This window comes from Delphinapterus leucas, chromosome X (assembly GCF_059928025.1).
Source record: "Delphinapterus leucas isolate spDelLeu-1000000601 "Yukka" chromosome X, BTC_Dleu_Yukka2, whole genome shotgun sequence".
Classification (NCBI taxonomy): Eukaryota; Metazoa; Chordata; class Mammalia; order Artiodactyla; family Monodontidae; genus Delphinapterus; species Delphinapterus leucas.
Window position 1 is genome coordinate 100,234,263 of NC_143150.1, and position 19,574 is coordinate 100,253,836.

The 19,574-nt window shown below is 38.9% G+C and overlaps 1 protein-coding gene across 10 annotated transcripts in view; it reads right to left on the reverse strand.

Annotated features, from left to right (window-relative positions):
- Nucleotides 1-19,574, reverse strand: part of PRRG1 (proline rich and Gla domain 1) — a 229,482-nt gene that overhangs the window by 101,262 nt on the left and 108,646 nt on the right. The window contains exon 1 of one of the 10 annotated variants that reach the window (XM_089905005.1): nt 1-13,085. The exons of 8 other annotated variants lie outside the window; for them this stretch is intronic. The gene's annotated coding sequence lies outside the window, so the exon portion shown is untranslated. Of the gene's footprint in view, nt 13,086-19,574 lie in introns of those variants that run through there. One more of the 10 variants, XM_089904999.1, reaches the window with a different exon arrangement.

The following is a 19,574-nucleotide window of genomic DNA, read 5'->3' on the forward strand; positions in this document are numbered from 1 at the left end:
TTGTCAAATATTACTCTCTCTTGTTTGTTCACCAATTTTCTGTGTATTATCTCCCCCAGATCACAAGCTGCTTGACGGATGAAGCCATCACTTGGCCTTTCTGCACCCAGGTGACACAGAGAAAAAACACTCAATAACTGATGGCTAAGACACCAAGACCCCTGAACAGCCTAAACAAACCAGCTGCCGACTTCACTTTCTTTCATTATAAACTCAACCAATCTTTTAATTTTCCATTTTCCCCTTTACCTTTCTTTTTCTACTTTAACTGTTCATAACACAAAACCAAATTTTATGTTTTACCATTGCACTGACTACCAATTCTTGCATGACATGTATGGGAAATATTTTCTACTCAATGATATATACATAGGGCAGACAACTTGGAACACACATAAATTTTCATCACTACTTCATAATCCACTGTATGAATATTTATCATTTATGTAACCAGTGCTTTACTGGTGTTCATTTAGGATGGTTCTGTTTCTTTATTATAAATAATGTTGATATGTACCCACCTATATTTTTATGCACATCTTATTGTTTTCTGAGATTCCTAGGTTGATTGATACATATTGCTAACTTGCCCTCCAGAAAGTTTGAAGCAATTTCATTATTACCACCAGTATACGAGAATGCTTGTTTACAGAAAGTGGCTGTCTCAGGTTGGCTTTAGGGAGGTTGACAGTGAAGGAAGGAGGGAGGAAGAAAGGGAACCAGATTAGGGAGGATTAGGCCTTTAAAAAAAGATTCGAAATAAATAAAATAGTAGACATAGAAGTTTTCATCATACTGGCTTCTCTACTTTTCAGTGTGCCTAACCTTTTATAATTTAAAAAAAAAAAACTTTTAAAGACTATTTCTCACACTTGTCAACAATGAGTATGAGCATTTTGTTTTTCAAATTTGTGAATTCAATAGATGAAAAATGGTATCTCATTGCTTTAGTTTACAATTCCTTGATCACAATCAGGTTGAACAGATTATATATAATGTATATATGAGCTAGCTGTATTTCTTCTTTTATAAACCTATAGCTTTTGGTTAAAATTTTGTGCTCTCTGCTCTTTTGGGGCATTTATGCTCTGTTTTTAATTGCAAAAGCATGGATGAAGAACATTTTCTCTCAAAAATAAAACTTCTACCCAAAAGAACTACCTTCTAAGTAGGATCTTTACATGTGTGGCCCTTATTTGATCTCTTCCTCCTTATGTATGTGGCCTTCGAAGGAAAAAAAATTGTCCACTACCAAAATGGATATAAATTTCCTAGAAGCAACTTAAAAACTGCTTCAGAAAACCTCCTGCCTTTCCTAGAACAACTAAAGGGAAGGACTGTGGAGGAAAGCTTGGTCTCTGAGGAAAGGGATTTGTCTAATAGATATGACTGTAGTGTTTCCCTGTCGCTGCCGTAAGTAAGGACAAGGGAATTTATGGCTGAAAAAAAACATATACTTGGATAAAGAAAGAGACATTACAATTCACAACTATCTAGAGAACACAATAAGGAATGCAAATAAAGTCACGAATCACAGGAAGGAGTGCCCTAAGAAGGCAGTAGAGAATAGGAGTGGGGGCAGCAGCAGCAAGGAGTAGAGGGTCCTAAGGGTTCCCAGATGCCCTCAGCTTCATTCCAACCAGTTTAAAGAGGACACCCAGAAACTATGTGTTCATACAGAAATTAAATATACTGACACTACAAATAAGGGGACCCATCGAGTGCTGCATCCCCTCCCTCTGTCAAATGCAATTCATAAAAGGAAAAAGGAATTGAAGGACATCTAGAAATCACAGAACCCTAGGAAGCAGAGAGACTATTTATGGAGTCCATCACTTACAGGGAAATGGTTTCCATACTGCTGGGGCCAAGTTCCTAGAACCACAGTCTCTTGTACTACTGCTTATTTCCATCTCTGACCATAACCTTCATCTTGAAAATGGCCAAAGTAAGTTTAATTTGAAACCAAGAGCCAGACCACACTTTTAAAATAGATGCAAAGAATCTGAAGAAATAGCAAAGAAACAGATTTTGTTCTTGAGATTTAAGATGGTAAGCGTACTACTAAAATATGCTCAATATGTGACATTGTTGGACATGTGCCAGGACATTTTTGAGGGAGACCCCAATCATCAACAGGAAATTGTAGACTACCTACACAAATGCCATCCACAATGCCTTTGCCCCCCAGCCTTTCTGTAGGAGGAGGGCTGGAAAAGCTCTCAGACTCCCTTGTAACTAAGGGTGTACATGTGACCCAGTTCTAGCCAATGTGATGTAAGGGGAGAGTCTTGTTTTCAAGAGGACATACCTCTGCAAACCCTTCTGCCATTTGCCCTCTTTCTTCCTGCATGGAATACGGATGTGAGGTGTGGAGTATAGCCATTGTACAATAATGCGAATGAGAACCACATGCTAAACTTAATGGGTTGGAAAAACTGAAAGGTATGTGTCCTTGAAGACATCCACCCTGAACTGCCTACCTCCAAACTAATTTTGTGAGATAACTACACTCTTATATAAGCCTCTATTAATTGCATTTCTGCTAATTGCAGCCAAACTCATTCCTACTAATATACCAAGGGTAAACAAACAAACTGTAATTGAGCTCCCCACTGTGGTATAAACAGGCAGATACACATCAAAAATGAAATTAAAATGTCATAGATGCTATAAAAGAAGTAAAGTATACATTAAGGGAAGAATGGTCAGGTTAGTGGTAACCAGAAAAGATATGAAGTCTTCACAGACCAGGCAACACTTGAGAGTCCTGAAAAATGACTTGTTTGCCAGGGGCAGGAGGGAAAGTCTACACGTCAAGCAACCTAGGACATTGCGACACAACAGACTTCCCATTCTTCTAATAAAAATGTAACAGGATCTACCACAGCCAAGCGTCGTGCCAGGAGTCTGATTACCAAAACAACATAAAACCTGCCTTCATGTTGCTTAGTCTAATTGACTTTTGTCAAGGCTATCTCAACAAAACAAGTAGTCACAACTTGGTGGCTGCATAACTATCACAGATATACCGCTGTGTTTGGCCTATAAGAAGTCTGGTTTTCCAAGTCTTCCAAACTAAAACCTACACTTTGTTCCTTATCACCGAGGAATCGCCTCCCTCCTAGAACAAAGGGAAAGACATCGTGTTGTGACTTGTTTTCATTAAAAATCTCGGTGCAATTAGGAAGCTGGCAAATATCCCCAGGAGATCAAATCAGTCTATTTTGTAACTCACAGCTTCAAAGCCTCTGGAGACAATCAGGATACAAGTACTAAAGAAAATTACCTCACCATCTATTCACTTCCTTGGAAACTGCTTCTGAAATGTCTGCAACGTCTTGCTTTAGCTACCAAGGAACACCAATCTTAAGGAAGGTTCCTCCCACATACCAATTTATTGATAGCTACTAATTTGAGGAGAAAATTCTCTTTGGAAAAGCGTTTCACCAAACTTCATAATAAGCATTATAGGATTCTAACACCTCATGCAGTTTATTCTAAAACAGGTTTTCTTCCTGTCCTTCTTATCACACAGACACTGTGAAACACAAGGAAAGTCCCGTGAAAATACAGCCCCTTACCACCTGTTGAACTGAAGCATTCATCTACCTCAGAGATGGGTAGGACAAAGGGACATAAAATGATGTGGTCTGGTACAGAACCAATAGGAAGGTAACTGGATGCTCAGAAGAATCAAATATAAATTCATTAAATTATAAGCGAATCTTTCAGAATCATCTGGAAAAAAACTGAATCCTGCTGGCAACATGCATGAATATCCATAAAAACATTCTTTGGCCTTACCTTGTTATTCTGGTCTATAATTGTTTTCACATTTTGAGTGCTCACTCATGCAATTCAGGCCTCAAAGCAGCTTTGGGGCACTGGATTTCAACCCCAGAAAAGGGGTGCATACAGGGGGATCCATAGCTACAGGTCACTAGAGCCAACAGCAAGATAGCTACCACAGCCCCTTCAAAGTCCTAAGCCTTCTCAGGGTCCACCAATCTGCCTACAGCACTAAGTAAATGGAGACTTAGGGCAGAGAACTGAATGAGTTTCTGAGTTATGATGCTGAACACTTTGATTAATCTTAGGAAATAGCTCCATACTGCATCTCTTTTACAGTAACCACACTGACAAGTCAATGCCAAATCTCTCATTTTAGTGACAGGCCAACATGGCTGCTTTGATCTCATTCCCATTCAATAGTGAGTAGCACCTACAGTACAGCCTGTGATTTACCATAATGCTATCAAGACCCCACATAATCTCTTACATGTGAATTTACAAGAGGGTAATGAGCCAAAAGTATTGTGAGTTGTATTTTGATGAATTTTACACTTTGTATGTGTGCAGACATATATGCAGAACACTTTAACCCCATCATTAGAGAAACCTTAATTCTTTGCTCTTCTATCATTGTAAATTCCTTGATGATTTCTATAAGCCTCCTAATTACTGTATGCATTCTTAAGGTGTTCAAGTTAATAATCTCATTTACTCTGGTTGTCATATAAGGTAGAAACTACAAAACGAACTTTATTTAATTATCTAGCTCACTATTCCTTACAGTCCTTCAGCAAATGAGTTAGAAGAAATAACCATTACAGGGACTTCCTCCCAAACGCATTTATATAGCACTATATAACAAAGTATATCACGGACAAAGTAATCTTATTTAAAATGGCTTGAAATATATCAGCTGCATATCTACATGAGTACAAGAAGAAAAAATATACAAATATATTTCTTTAATTTTCTTATTTCTGAGATAATCAAAATGCTCACTCTTAGTTAATTTATTAATGGTGAGTAATTTATTATGGTGAAATAACATTTACTGACTACCTACTACAAGCATTGTACTAAGCAGAGTAGAATCTAGCATTTGACTTAAAACAGCTCTAAATAGGTTTTTTAAAAATCTCCAGGCTTGGTGAAAAGTTATGCTATTTTCAATACAACTTAGTGAGGTGGGATCATATAGGTTGCTCATAGCCCTTAAAGGATTCTGCTTATCTCTAAAATGTCTCTGCCCCCTACTCCCTTTTGTATGGAAAACAAGAGGCTAGGACATCACAGGATTCTGTCTTACCAACATTCACTAAAGGAGCACATGGTCTTGGACTCTAAGAGGTTATTCAGTAAAGTAAATTGGTTTTTTGCCCTCATGGAAATATTCCTCAAAACTTTCCATTTCTGGATATGATAAACTCAGAACCTATAGTCCTCAGAACCTATAGGACTCTCTCCGTCCCCCGCACATATACACACAAAAAACAACCACAAAACCTAGGTACCATAGAAAGAGAAATGAACTTAAGGCACTGGACAGTGAGCAAAAGCATACAGACTCTCACAGGGAACTCACAACTGCTGGGAGGAATAGAGACAGGGAACTATATCAATAAGTTTTAGTCACCATGGCTTTTAGCCTGGGGCTAAGTGCAGCATTTGTGATGAACAGCAGCTAGTGGAGGACACACGGCACACATAGAAAAAACCCGACATAATCCTGGCGTAGGGAATCAGAAAAGGTGAGTTGGGAAAATGCTGAAGAAGTGAGAGAATCCCAGAAGGAAGACAGCCAGAGAGGGAACCCCCAAGCTCTGTATTCAATTACATCTGTAATTGAATCCTAACTATGGTGGTTATGGAATAAATGCAAAGCAAAAGAACAAATTTTGAACTAAGACTATAACTGCCACCCAGAAGGTGCTGATGAGTGAAGAGAAGCAGACAGACACTGGCAGATTGTGCACTCAGTTGAAGGAGAGGAGATGATGTGCCTTTTAGTCTGGATTTAGGTGAAGCCCAAGTGCTCACAGCAGAAGTATAAGCATGTGTGAAAAACCCAGTCATTCAGACCTGAAAAACCAGATAAAAAGAATCCAGGAAATCATGAGCATTGAAGAGAAAGACCCAAAGAGTAGATCCCTAATCCCTGATTACCCACATCTCTGACTAAACCCTGAACAACACTTGCACAGGCTAGACTATTAACAGCCCATCCAAAAACAGCAGATCTGAACAAAGACAAGAGCTACTACACAGGAGTTAGCTGTTCAAGCTCAGCCAAGAAAACTGGCTGCTAAGATAAAGAAACAGTACTTATTGGATAAAAATAACATAGTCCAGAATCTCCTCAATTTAACATTCATAACATCCAAGATATAATCCCAAAGTAGCCAGCATACAAAGAATCAAGAAAATATCGCACACGCACACACACACACACACACAAAATATAACACATTATCAGGAGAAAAGAAAATCATTCTAGTCCAACTCCAAGATGAACCAGAACTAACAGACAAGGATGTTAAAGTGGCTATCCTCAATGAAATACAAGAAGACATGTTTTCAATTCATAAAAACCTGACTTCTGACCTTGGTATAGAAGGACTTTGGAATTTATCACTCCCATTCTCACAACAAGAAAAAAGGTGAACAAACTGAAAGTCAACAACTCTTTCTAGACCCAGCAGGGCACTGAGGTCACAGGGCAAAACACTGCCCCCAAAACTATAGAGACAGACAGGTGCATACAGAAAATCCAACTTACCAAAGCAGAGGCCCAGGAACAGAAAACTCCACAACCAGTACCAGAGTAGAAAACCTAAACTGTAGTTGATTGCTAGAAGCTCAGTGTGGACAAGTTTGAGAGTTAAAAACTTCAGGGGGGCTTGATCTTAGGGGGACCCTCATACTTTTGTGAGTTTTACCACCAGGAGCCCTGCCAAGTTCTCACAGTGAAGATCAGAGAAAAATTCCCTCAGGCTTCCAGAAGTGGGAGGGGGAAAGTAGCCACTTTGTAATATGCCCAGAACATTCTCTACCTCTTAACAAGGTCTGCCCTCAAGAGAAACTATTTAACAGAGCCTAATCAACCTTGGGGAAGTGAAATACTCAAATTGGCTCAAAATACCCAAATACCTAGTTGGTTCTAACCCCCTTTAGCCTTCCACATGGGGGAAGGAAATCACCCAATTCCAGCCCCTATCTAGCCCTCCTATTTCACCTAAGGGTGAAAAACAAATGCTGAGAAGCAGTCGTGAAGGTCACAGCCCAGGGGTACGGGCTCACTAAAAGACTGAGACCCAGTCTTAGGATTATAAAACACTTCCTCTCTCCCCACACCTTCCCACTACATCAGTAGAACTCTTGTATAATGACAGGGGAATAAAACTGAACGAATAGCTCATCCCAGACCTTATTTAAGAACAAGTCCCTAGGAGAACCTAAAGACAATAGGGGAGTGAAAATCAAAGACACCAGCGGAAGGTTTATCCTCTGTCACCTACAGCTACAGTACATACTACACACAGTCTAACTTCTAGCCAGATAAACATCAAACTTCACACTAAAGGCCTATTTACCTCAGTTCCTATTACTCAGTACATGATGTCCAGTTTTCAACAAAAAATTTCAAAGCATAATAAAACAAAACAATCTAGTTAGATGAGACAAAGAAAGCATGAGAACTAGACTCAATTATGGCAGAGATGTTGGAATGATCAATTGATGAAAACTTCAGCAGAGAAATTGGAAGTCTCAGCAGAGAAACAGAAAGAATAAAAAAGAAATTTTAGAACAAAAAAATATAATTTCTGAAAAAAATCACTAGATTGACTAACATCCAAATGGATATGACAGAGGAATGAGTAAGTGAACTTAAAGACAAATCAATAGAAATTACAGAAGGTGAAGAATAGAGAGAAAAAATTAAACAAAATGAACAGAAGCTAAGAGAACTGTTAAATGATATTATACAGTCATAAATAAATGTAAATAGAATACCAGATGAAGAGGAGAGAGAAAAAATATTTGTAGAAATAATGGATAAAAATTTCCCAAAATTGATGAAAGAAATTCGCAGATACAAAATACATGAATCAAAGCAGGATAAACACAGAGAAGCCCAGCCACGGTACATAATAAACCATTGTAAGGCAAAGATAAAGAGCAAACATTGAAAGCAGCCAGAGAAAAATGACATATCACCAACAAGAGAACAATGATCTGATTAATGCTTAACTTCATCAGAAACCATGGAAAACAGAAAGACTGGAACATCTTTAAAGTCTTGGGGGGGGGGAAGAAATGTTAACCCAGAATTCTGTATCCAGCAAACATATCCCTGAAGAGTGAAAACAAAATAAAGATACTTTCAGATAAAAGAAAACTAAAAGCATTTGTCACTGGCAGATCACTATAAGAAGTGCATTTGCTGGCAGCAGACTTGCACTGTAAGAAATGCTAGAAGTTATTTAGATGTAAGGCAAATGATACTAGATGGAATTGGGACACTCAAAAATGAATAAAGAGCATCAGAAGTGATAAATGGAGGAATAGATACAGAGGACTATATTTTGCTTTTTTCCTCTGAATTTCTTTATAAATTAAATAACTGTCTAAAACTAAAATGGTAAGTGTCTTGTGGAGTGTGTGTGTGTGTGTGTGTGTGTGTTTACATGTAACAACTATAACAAAAAGGACAGAGGTATGGACCTATAAGTTTGTGAGTTTTCGATGTTTTACTTGAAGTAGTACAGTATTAACTAATGTACTAAGTAGTACATTATTAACTAATTAAGTGGACTGTGAAAAGTTATTTTTGTATATTATAATCCCTAGGGCAGCCACTATAAAAATAGTACGAAAAAGAATAGCTAAAATATCAAAAGACAAAATAAAAGAGAATTCTGAAAACATATTCAAATCCTCTACAAACAACGCAGGATGAAGAGAGGAAGGAAAAACAGAGATGTGTAGAAAATAAAAAATATTAGGCCTAAGCCCAATCATGTCAATAATTACATTAAAGATCACTGAACTAAACACTCCAATTAAGAAGCAGAAATTGTCAGAAGGCAAAAATAAAACAAACTACACAAGTCTACACTGTTTACAAGACACTCATTTTAAATATAAATACACAGACAGGTTAAAAATGAGCAGATGAAAAACATACCTTGCAAAGAGTAATAAGCAAAAGGCTGGAATGGCCATTAACATCACAAGACAAATTTCAAAACCAAATGTATTACCAGAAATAAAGGAGAATGATAATAGAGTCAATAATGATAAAAGAGTCAATTCAACAGGAAGGGACCAACCCAAATGTGTATGCATCCCATAACAGAGTTTCAAAATATATGAAACAAGAATTGACAGAATTAAAGGGAGAAACAGACAATTCTCCAATCATAGCTGATGACTTTAACACTCCTGTCTCATCAATGGATTGAACTAGAAAAAAAAAGAACAATCAGCAAAGCCATAGAAGACATGCACAACATTATTAGCCACTTTGACCTAATATATATTTATAGAATGATATACCCCAAAATGGCAGAATACACATTCTTTTCAGATTTACATGGGATAGTTACCAGGAGAGATCATATTCTAGGTTATAAAACAAGCCTCAATAATTTTTTTCTTAAAAAAACCAAACCTGAAATCATATGGAGTATGTTCTCTGACCACAAAAGAATCAAATTAGAATACCATTTTAGGGCACACAGGACCACCCTCAAGTTTGTGATTCACCACGGAAGAGTCAACAGTAGGTTATACTCATGGCTAAGATTTACCACAGTCTAGGGTACAGAGTAAAAGCAGGAGGCAAAAGATATGCATTGGGTAGAATCCAGAGAGGTCACAGACCTTTTTATACATACTCTCTCTAGAAGCAAACTATAGGGATATATGCAAAATACCTCTGACGAGGGAAGAGCAGAAAGAGCAACTGAGTCTCAGCTTTCATGGCTTGTAAGAAAGGCTGGTCATACAGGCATATCCTGCTACTTGACCGCCATGGTAATTGAAACTCAGGACCCCAACAATGAAACTAGGTACACTTCATGAATCTGGATGTTTGTACAAAGCAGTTCTGACAAACAGGTACAGCACGGTCTATTGCTCCTGGTGTTCAAAACTAAATCAACCATTAACATAACAACATGCGGAGGGCCACATTCCCAGGGGTTAACCAAGAGTCAATCATGGTTCCAGGTTCCCTTAGAGACATGAAGGAGTCAGCAACCAGACCCCCTGTGTTAACATTGTCCTCACAAATACCAATATGTAAACCAGGAAAACACTACATATTTGGAAAGTAAACAATAAAACTCTAAATAATCACTGGATCAAAACATAAATTACATATATGCTAACTTCTCTTATGAAAGGGATCTGATAAGTTGAAGGAGTATTACTGTACTAGAATAAAAATTATAGTAGTATGTAGTGCAATGTATGTGACTGCATTTGGATGAAAAGCTTTCAACAAAGGGAAACACACAAAAAATCAATTACAAGAGAAATTAGACAATATTTTGAACTAAATGGTAATGAAAATACAACATAAAATCTGTGGAATGCAGTTAAAGTTGTGCTTAGAAGGAAAGTTATAGCCTTAAATGTCTATATTAAAAAAGATAATAATGCAAAATCAATAAGTACTATATAGAAAAATTTTCAAAAATATATAAGTAGAAATTACCCTCCGTGTTGTCTTCCATTTTTCCCAGAGCTAATGCCAGAATAGAAATGTTTGTAGGTGCTTGTAGGGTGAAACATTTGGTTTCTTTGGAAACCAAAATATCACAAAATCTATGAGCAAGAGGGAACCACCTCCTGAGTAGGAATGTACCATTTAAAGTACACCCTAACCCTAACCCTGGTAGTCCAGTGGTAGAGAATCCACCTTCCAATGCAGGGGACGCGGGTTCAATCCCTCATCGGGGAACTAAGGTCTCACATGCCACGGGGCAACTAAGGCCACCCGCCACAACTACTGAGCTCGCGCACCTCAACTAGAGCCCGCGTGCCTCAAACTACAGAGCCCACGCGCCCTGGAACCCGCATGCCACAACTAGAGAGAGAGAACCTGCATGCCACAACTAGAGAGAAGCCTGCATGCCGCAATGAAGAGCCTGCTCGCTGCAATGAAAAGATCCTGCGTGCTGCAACGAAGATCCCACATGCCGCAACTAAGACCCGACGCAGCCAAAAAAATTAAAAAATTAAAAAATAAAGTACACCATTCTGAGTAGGCCCAAACACTGTGATTATTCTCTGCTTCCTACCACACTTAGAGAGATGTAGAGGCTGGGGGCGGGGGGAGGGAGGGAGGCGGGAGGCAGGTGTTAGGGGTCAGCTTTAGAATTTGTGTGGTCCTTCCAGTTGTATAAAAAGACTTTCTGATGAGCAGATTTTAGTATTTTTGTTGGCCTGGCAATGTGAGAAAAGGGTAATTCCAATAGGGGCCTCACTCTGCCCAGAGACGAGTTCAAAGGCTCAAAGGGTAACCCATGGTACATATAGGAGCCGAGTGTTTGGCCAGTGAGAGCCCCACTGCCCCACTGTGTCACACAGTCAAACATTCCCAAAGCAGCAACTCAATGGCTCACAGGGCCACAAGTATTACTAGTACAGCTATTAGGTTGGCTTGCCACACTTCCACAGGTTAGTCTGGTAAGGAGACAATGTGCTCAAATGGATTCAGACAATTTATTACTCAAACACACAGCAAAAGCAAAAACAGCACGGTGTCAGTGTACCAAGCCCTTAATCCCACATGCTGACATCAAACAGGAAGGGCCAGATGTGTTCAAGCGATGTGTCATGCTGCTGTCAAGGAGCCACCTCTAAACTAAATCCAAGCAGTTTTACAGACTTACAGAGACACCTCAAGGGTACAAGGTACAAGGTGGAGACCCCTGCACTCAGCTGAACGAGGAGATGGATGAGAAATGGACTTATGACAGTTTCCCACAAGGTACGTTAGGAGAAACCACCTAGTGACAGCTCCTCACCAAGCCGCTTATCTCCCCTTGCTCCGGGAGGAACCACAGGGCATTTCGCCAAGACTTGAGTCAGACTGTGGTGAAGCATTGCCCACGTGGCCTGAATGAAGACGTGCAAGGTGGGCAGGGTGCTGCACAGAGAAGCTTTTCCACAATATGTTGATTTTATGTGCTTTTACTACAGTGATATTCAATGCCAAGAATTCTGAAGCACTCACTAAGAAGTGATACTGAGCATTTCAGCTGGGCCCTGAATTAACTGAAAGAAAGTCATGGAGGAGGACAGTAAGTGTGAAGTTTTTAACAGAATATCTTCTGTCACCTACCCATACAGGCTAATGGAATTAACCACTCCAAACACAAACACCCTTGAAGCAGGGGGCCTATTTGTGGGAGATATGTGTAGTGCACAATGAAGGAAGCTGTGTACCAGCTATATGACTTCCTTAACCACTCACTCTTGGTCCTACAGAAGGATACTCTCAGGGTCTTGTAATACTCTGTGGTGTGGAATTAATGCTGCTACTTCTGGTCAAAAAGAATAAGGTCAGATCAAAGGCTGTGGTTCTAAAACAACCAGCGCACTATAATCAGCAATATCTACCCCAGACAGTGTGAGAACCTTAGGCTATAAACAAACCCATCTCAGAGCTCTCTGAGACAGTCTGCCTTAGCCCTGGCTAGCTGGGGAACCTACAACAAAATGAGTTTGGTTTTTTTTTTTTTTTGAGCCAATGAATTAGACAAGCTTTATGTTGATTAAAGACCAGACAAGATGCTAAGCGGTGAACCAAAATCAAAACAAACACTGATGCACAGTTTTGCTAAGAGAGCTCTCTCTCTACTAAGTTTAGAAAATGAACACTACGGTTATATACCCTTAAAATAAACAGTGAACTTAATCATTACAGGTAGCTTAAAAATACTGATTGTGATCAGTGATCACACACTGCATGAAACAACTAACAAATTATTTAATATTCTCATTTTTTTAAGAAATGTAGAGAACAAAGGTATTTAATTATGTTTGTGTCCCAACCGCTTACTGACAAATTTTCATCTTACAGTGAAATAACATATACTATAAAAATGATAATAACATCAAACAACTTTCACCTTTCACCAATCTAACACTACATTTACCTTTTTTTAACATTTTTATTGGAGCATAATTGCTTTACAATGGTGTGTTAGTTTCTGCTTTATAACAAAGTGAATCAATTATACATATACATATATCCCCATATCTCCTCCCTCTTGCGTCTCCCTCCCTCCCACCCTCCCTATCCCACCCCTCTAGGTGGTCACAAAGCACCGAGCTGATCTCCCTGTGCTATGTGGCTGCTTCCCACTAGCTATCTATCTTACATTTGGTAGTGTATATATGTCCATATATACACTACCACTCTCTCACTTCAACAAAATGAGTTTGAATTACGTTTCTTCAAATACAGATATGGACAGACAGACAGCAAATGGTCACATAGCAACTAAGATTTACCTATGCCAAAGTGGAGGCTAGATTTGCATTAACTTTTGGTCATCTTATAGTAAACATTTTGTAATAAAAAGAATAAAATGCTCCTTATAAATTTCTCTTTAATATGACTAAATGTAGGAAGGAAATGCTTAAGATTTCTTTGCCAACATTATACACAGACAGCGACTGACTTGATTAAGGCTGTTTGAAGACATTTCATATACAGTTTTAGACAAATGGGTCCCACACAAATGTGATGAAGGAAAAAAGAGAAGCAAAACCACATGCCATTGTAGTAATGTAACAGGAAAAAACATAACACTATCAGCTGAAGTCCAGTGACTCTAGCACAAGAAAGGGAAACCATGAATAGGCCCAGAGAAATAGGTAAGAGTTAACTGCACTGTGTCACTGGGCAAGCCTGCTGCGAGGACTGCAAGTAACAGGAAAAATAACTCACAAAACAACTTATGGTCTATTATCCAGCCAGGAAAGAAACAGACAATGGGGGAAAAATCTACACAAACCTTGAGAGAGTTCTGTGGATGTGATAATCAAAGTACATTCTCTCACACATCATGCTTGAGAAAGGAATGTAATGAGAAAGAGGCCTCACTCTCCTGTCATCCCTGCTTGCATCAGCAAGGAGGAATAGAAGGTCAGTGGCACAGAAAAGCACCAAAAGACAAAACTTGTTTGGAGGGGGTGATGTAGACCACTGTTAGCCCCTTAAGTTAGGGGGTCTTAAATCTAGGTCAACACTGATTTCTCCAAAGCAGTGGCTAAGGGAACCCCATGTGGTCACATTCGTGATTATACTGAGGCTGCTTCTTACCCAGAGGTCTCTGTCCTGAATACAGAGTTTCCTCCCCTTTAACAATACGAGACACAAAGGAGAAGCAGCAGATATATACACGGGGTAGTGGGCAGGGTGGGAAAGTTCTATGACATTTTAGTTTAAGGTAGACAGTCATTTACATGACCCTGGATCGTCAAGGAAAAATTCTGCCTAAAAAATTCTGATATAGCTGTGGGAATTGTCAGTGTGCAGAATGTAGCTGGTTATGAGAATTAATGGCATTATCCAAGGGCAAGGGCCAAAGTCAAGGAAGGAGTTTTAAGGAGTGAATAAGTGAGAGGTCGAGTAAGATGAAGTAGGTAAATGAAGCCTTCTACTGGAAGTGGAGCTCATCATAGGATATCAACTACTCTTTGAGGGATACAAAGGAAAAAACATCCATTAAAACCCATCTTTTCTTCACCAGAAGACTAGATCTATCACTCAAATACTTATATTCATCATCATGTTTTAATAGAAGGGTGCACTGGATAATCTCATTAATTCAACAATATCTGAATAATCTCATTAATTCAAATATTTTTGAGCACCTACCGCATGCCTGCCACTGTGTTAAGCACAAAGAGATTGCCCTTTCTAACAAATTTACATAGTATCCTCTCATTCATTCATTCATCAATTCATTCAACAATCATTAAGCACCTAATGCTTGCTAGACCATAATGCTTGATGCTTGAAATGCATGCATAGTAAGTGTTCAATATATATTTTCTCTTCCTGAACACAAGAGTTTTACTGTATAAAGCTGAAAATGGAAAGAGGCAGCCCAAAAGCATGCTTCATGCACTGGGCCCTCCTGAAAAAAGCTCCAAGCTTTAGTGTCAGAGAGCTGGACTGGAATTCCAGCTCTACCACATACCCCAAAGTGACCTTGAGCTCTTAACCTCTCTGAACTGCAGTGTCCTCAGTATACAGTGGGGGTAAATGTCATATCCCCTGCAAGGCAACAAAAATAATAAAAGTAAAATGTCTGGTACAACACAGAGGGGTTGTCATTGCTGTTATTATCACTATTAAGGAAGATAATCTGTGCGGTCAGGAGTTGCGTGAGAGATGAGAAGAAAAAATAATGTGGGCAACCTTCTGAATAATGAACTCACTATACTCCCATGAAGGACAGGGTTGCTAAGAGTGTGCTTGGGTCCCAGAGGAAAAAACAAAATCCCATTCTAAGCAGGATTTACTCCACTGCCCTTCCTGGTCTTCTGAAGGCCCTGATTATCTTCTTCCTCTTATCAGCCCCGATGAAGTACACTAGAGGCCACCCACTCTAGTGGCAAGGAGTCGCGGGGTGTTCAGAATCCTGATTCCCAACACTAACCAGGCAGAGACCAAGTAGTCAAAGACAACAGTGATGCTCTGATCCCTGGCTAATGAGGCTGAGATTCTGGCAGAGAACTAGCACCAGTTCATTAGTTAAGAACTGAAATGCAAATGAGGAATCAGACAGAAAAAGCAGAAGCCAGCTGCGGAGCACAGGCTCCGGACGCGCAGGCTCAGCGGCCATGGCTCACGGGCCCAGCTGCTCCGCGGCATGTGGGATCTTCCCGGACCGGGGCACGAACCCGCGTCCCCTGCATTGGCAGGCGGACTCTCAACCACTGCGCCACCAGGGAAGCCCTATACAACCTTTTAAGAAAGTAAAGAGGTCAGACTTTAGGCGTTGGTGGGGCTTTCTAGAAGCACTGTGAAGGGTGGTACCTGTAGGCTGGAGGCTTTCAGTATCTGTGGATGGGCACATCTGCATTAAGCACTGGTAAGAAATGACTGAGGAGACCAGTAAAAAGGATATGCTTATAGTGTTAGGAAAGAAGTAATGAACCCTGAACAAGGACAACAGAGTGGGGATGGACTATTGAAAACTTTGCAAAGGTCAATTTTGTAAACTAGGTGAACATTCAGAGTTGAGAAAATGAAATATAAAAAGATGCTAATAATAAATATTAATATCTACCATTTGCATTTTAAGTTAAAGGAACTTTAAAATACAAGGAACACTAAATTTTGTATAGTTCATATTAATGCAAAATAAAACATCTGTATTTTCAGACTAACTGCTTATGAGCCTAAAGAAAGAATTTTATTTTTACTCCTCTATATAATAATATTTTCTTGACAAATCCTAGGGAAAATATGAGTGAGATACTGAAGTATGATAAAATTACACAGGAAAGTAAATATACTCTTGCCAAAATCATTATTCTGGTCCCATGAGTAATACTAACACAGAGGAAAAAACTAGGACTATATTCCATTAACTTTTTTTCTGCAGTGACAGCAAATTTTAAACTAGGCATGTGTTTCTAACTTTGCCAGCTTTCTCCCTGAAGCAAACGTGTCAGAGAGGATTACTGTGGCAAGTTAGTCATATGGATTTTTTTTTTTTTTTACAAAATGGTAACGCATAACATTAGAAACCAAACCACAAAGAACAGGCTCTCTAGAGCCAGACTGGAGCACATACACAGAACATACAGTGCTTTGAGTAACAAGGTTTTGTCACTCAAAAAGGAGGAGTTTGGTTACCTAGGATTCCAGGAAATAACACATATCTTCTAAGACACAAAGAAGGGAAAAAACAGAATGCAAGGAACTTATTCCAAGGCAGGAATATAAAAGAGAATACATTTTCCTAAAGAAATCCTAGATTTTAAATTCTGAGGCACTGAAAAAAAGTACCTAAGAAGCTCAAATTGTTATTTAAATTCTGGCCCATTTAACTGCCAAGACTTTCAAGAAGATAATGAATGCTATCAAAACTTCATCATAAGTATGTAAATGAGCTTGAAAAGAAGCATACCAGCTGTTTCCATGCAATATTAGAGAAAGCAAAGCAACCACTGAGCATCTTTAAGAGCTCTAATTATCTCTGCCTTGTGGAACTTTATTCGACTCTCACTTCATTATGCTCAATAACATTCTTGAGAAATATTTATGTTTCTGCTTTCCAAAGGGTAAAACATACCCCTTTCACAGCAAAGGTGTTCAATAAATGCTAAATAAAAGTTTGACAAACGTTGTATAAAGCCATTTCTTTAAGAGACTCTAAAAGTCAACTTGCACTGACAATATTATTTCAAGGTTTTCAGGATAACCCAATCACTTTGCCATTGTAGGAAAGGTATTGCAATACCAAGAGGTTGTCTTCTAAACCCCGTGAAAAGGGAGAAAAATCAAAACAAAACCAGAGTCAGATATGGCAGGAATGCTGGAATTATCAGACCAGGAATTTTAAAATACTAAGAATAACATGCTATAGGCTTTAATGGAAAAAGTAAACAACATGCAAGAAAAGATGGATAATGTAAGCAGAGAGATGGACATTCTAAGAAAGTATCAAAAAGAAATGCTACCAATCAAAAACGCTGTAACTGAAATAAAGAATGCCTTTGATGGGCTCATTAGTAGAATGGACACAGGTGAGTAAAGAATCTCTAAGCTTGAAAATATGACAATAAAAACTTACCAAAACTGAAAAGAATATCCAAGAACTCTGAGACAACTACAAAAGATGTAATATATGTGTAATGAGAATACCAGAAAGAGGAAACAGAGAAAAGAACAGAAGCAGTATCTGAAGCAATAGTGAGTGAGAATTTCCCCAATAAGTGTCCGACACCAAACCACAGATCCAGGAAGCTCAGAGAACAAGCAGGATAAATGCTTAAAAACAAAACAAAACAAAACAAAGAAACAGGGCTTCCCTGGTGGCACAGTGGTTAAGAATCCGCCTGCCAATGCAAGGTACATGGGTTCAAGCCCTGGTCCAGGAAGATCCCACATGTCGTGGAGCAACTAAGCCCGTGCGCCACAGCTACTGAGCCTGTGCTCTAGAGCCTGCGAGCCACAACTGCTGAGGCCACGTGCCTACAGCCCATGCTCCGCAACAAGAGGAGCCACCGCAATGAGAAGCCCGCGCACAACAACGAAGAGTAGCCCCTACTTGCTGCAACTAGAGAAAGCCCATGTGCAGCAACGAAGACCCAACACAGCCAAAAAATAAACTAATTAATTAATTAAACCAAAAACAAAAAGTTTAAAAAATACAAAAACAAAGAAACAAACAAAAAGCTATGTCTAGGCATGTTATATTCAAATTGCAGAAAATCAAAGGCAAAAAAATCTGGAAAGAAGCCAAAGGGGGACAAAAAAAAACTTACCTATAGAGGAACAAAGGTAAGTTGATCCTTGAATAACCTGGGTTTGAACTGCCCGGGCTCACTTATATGCAGATACTTTTCAATAGTAAATACTGAAGTACTACACGGCCCATGGTTGGTTGATTTTGCAGATGCAGAGGACGCAGATGCAGAGGGATGGCTGTAAGTTATACTCACTTGGATTAACCCCCACATTGTGCAAGGCTTAACTGTACATCTGACCTTCCTTCAGAAACGAAGCAAGGAAGAAGGGAGTGAAGAGAAGTATTTACAGTGTTGAGATTAAAAAAACCCACAAATTCAGAATTCTGTACCCTGAGAAATTATCCTTCAAAAGGGAAGGAGAAATAAAGACTTTCTCAGACAAACAAAAACTGAGGAAACTTTTAGCCAGTAGATCTGCCTGACAAGATATGTTAAAAGAAGTTCTTCAGAGAGAAGGGAAATAATATAGGTCAGAAACAAGGATCTACATAAAGAAAGGAAGACCATCAAAAAATGAATAACTAAAGGTAATATAAAAACTTTTATTTTTCTTAAACGATCTAAAAGATAACAATTTGTTGAAAATAATAGCAACAATGTATTCAATTATGAATGCTTATATATGTAATATGCTTTTGTATAAGTGAAATGAATGATAACAATGATACAAGGAATAGGAGGGAGGAATTTGGAATATTTTGTTATTATACGGTACTTGTATTACCCACGAAGTGATACAGTATTATTTGAAAGAGGAATTGGATTAGTTAGAAATGTATATTTAGCCAATGCTAGGGAAACCACTAAAAGTTTTTTCAAAAAGGCGTAACTGATACGCTAACAAATGATAGAAAATGGAATCATATAAAGTGCTCAATTAAAACCACAAAAAGCCAGAAAAAGTATGAAAGACAAAAACAGGAACAAAGAACAAGGGCAACAAATAGAAAACAGTGACAAATATGGTAGTTATTAATCCAACTATAACAATAATCCCTTTAAAATGTCAATGATCTAAATATACCAATGAAAAGACAGATTGTCAGAGAGGATGAAAAACACAAAACCCAAATATATGTTGTCTACAACAGGAGTCCCCAACTCCCAGGCTGCAGACCAGAACAGGTCTGTGGCCTGTTAGGAACCAGGTCACACAGCAGGAGGTGAGTGGTGGGCAAGTGAGCGAAGCTGCATCTTTCGCTCCCCGTCACTCGCATTACCACCTGAACCGTCATCCTCCTCCCACCCCTGTCCGTGGAAAAATTGCC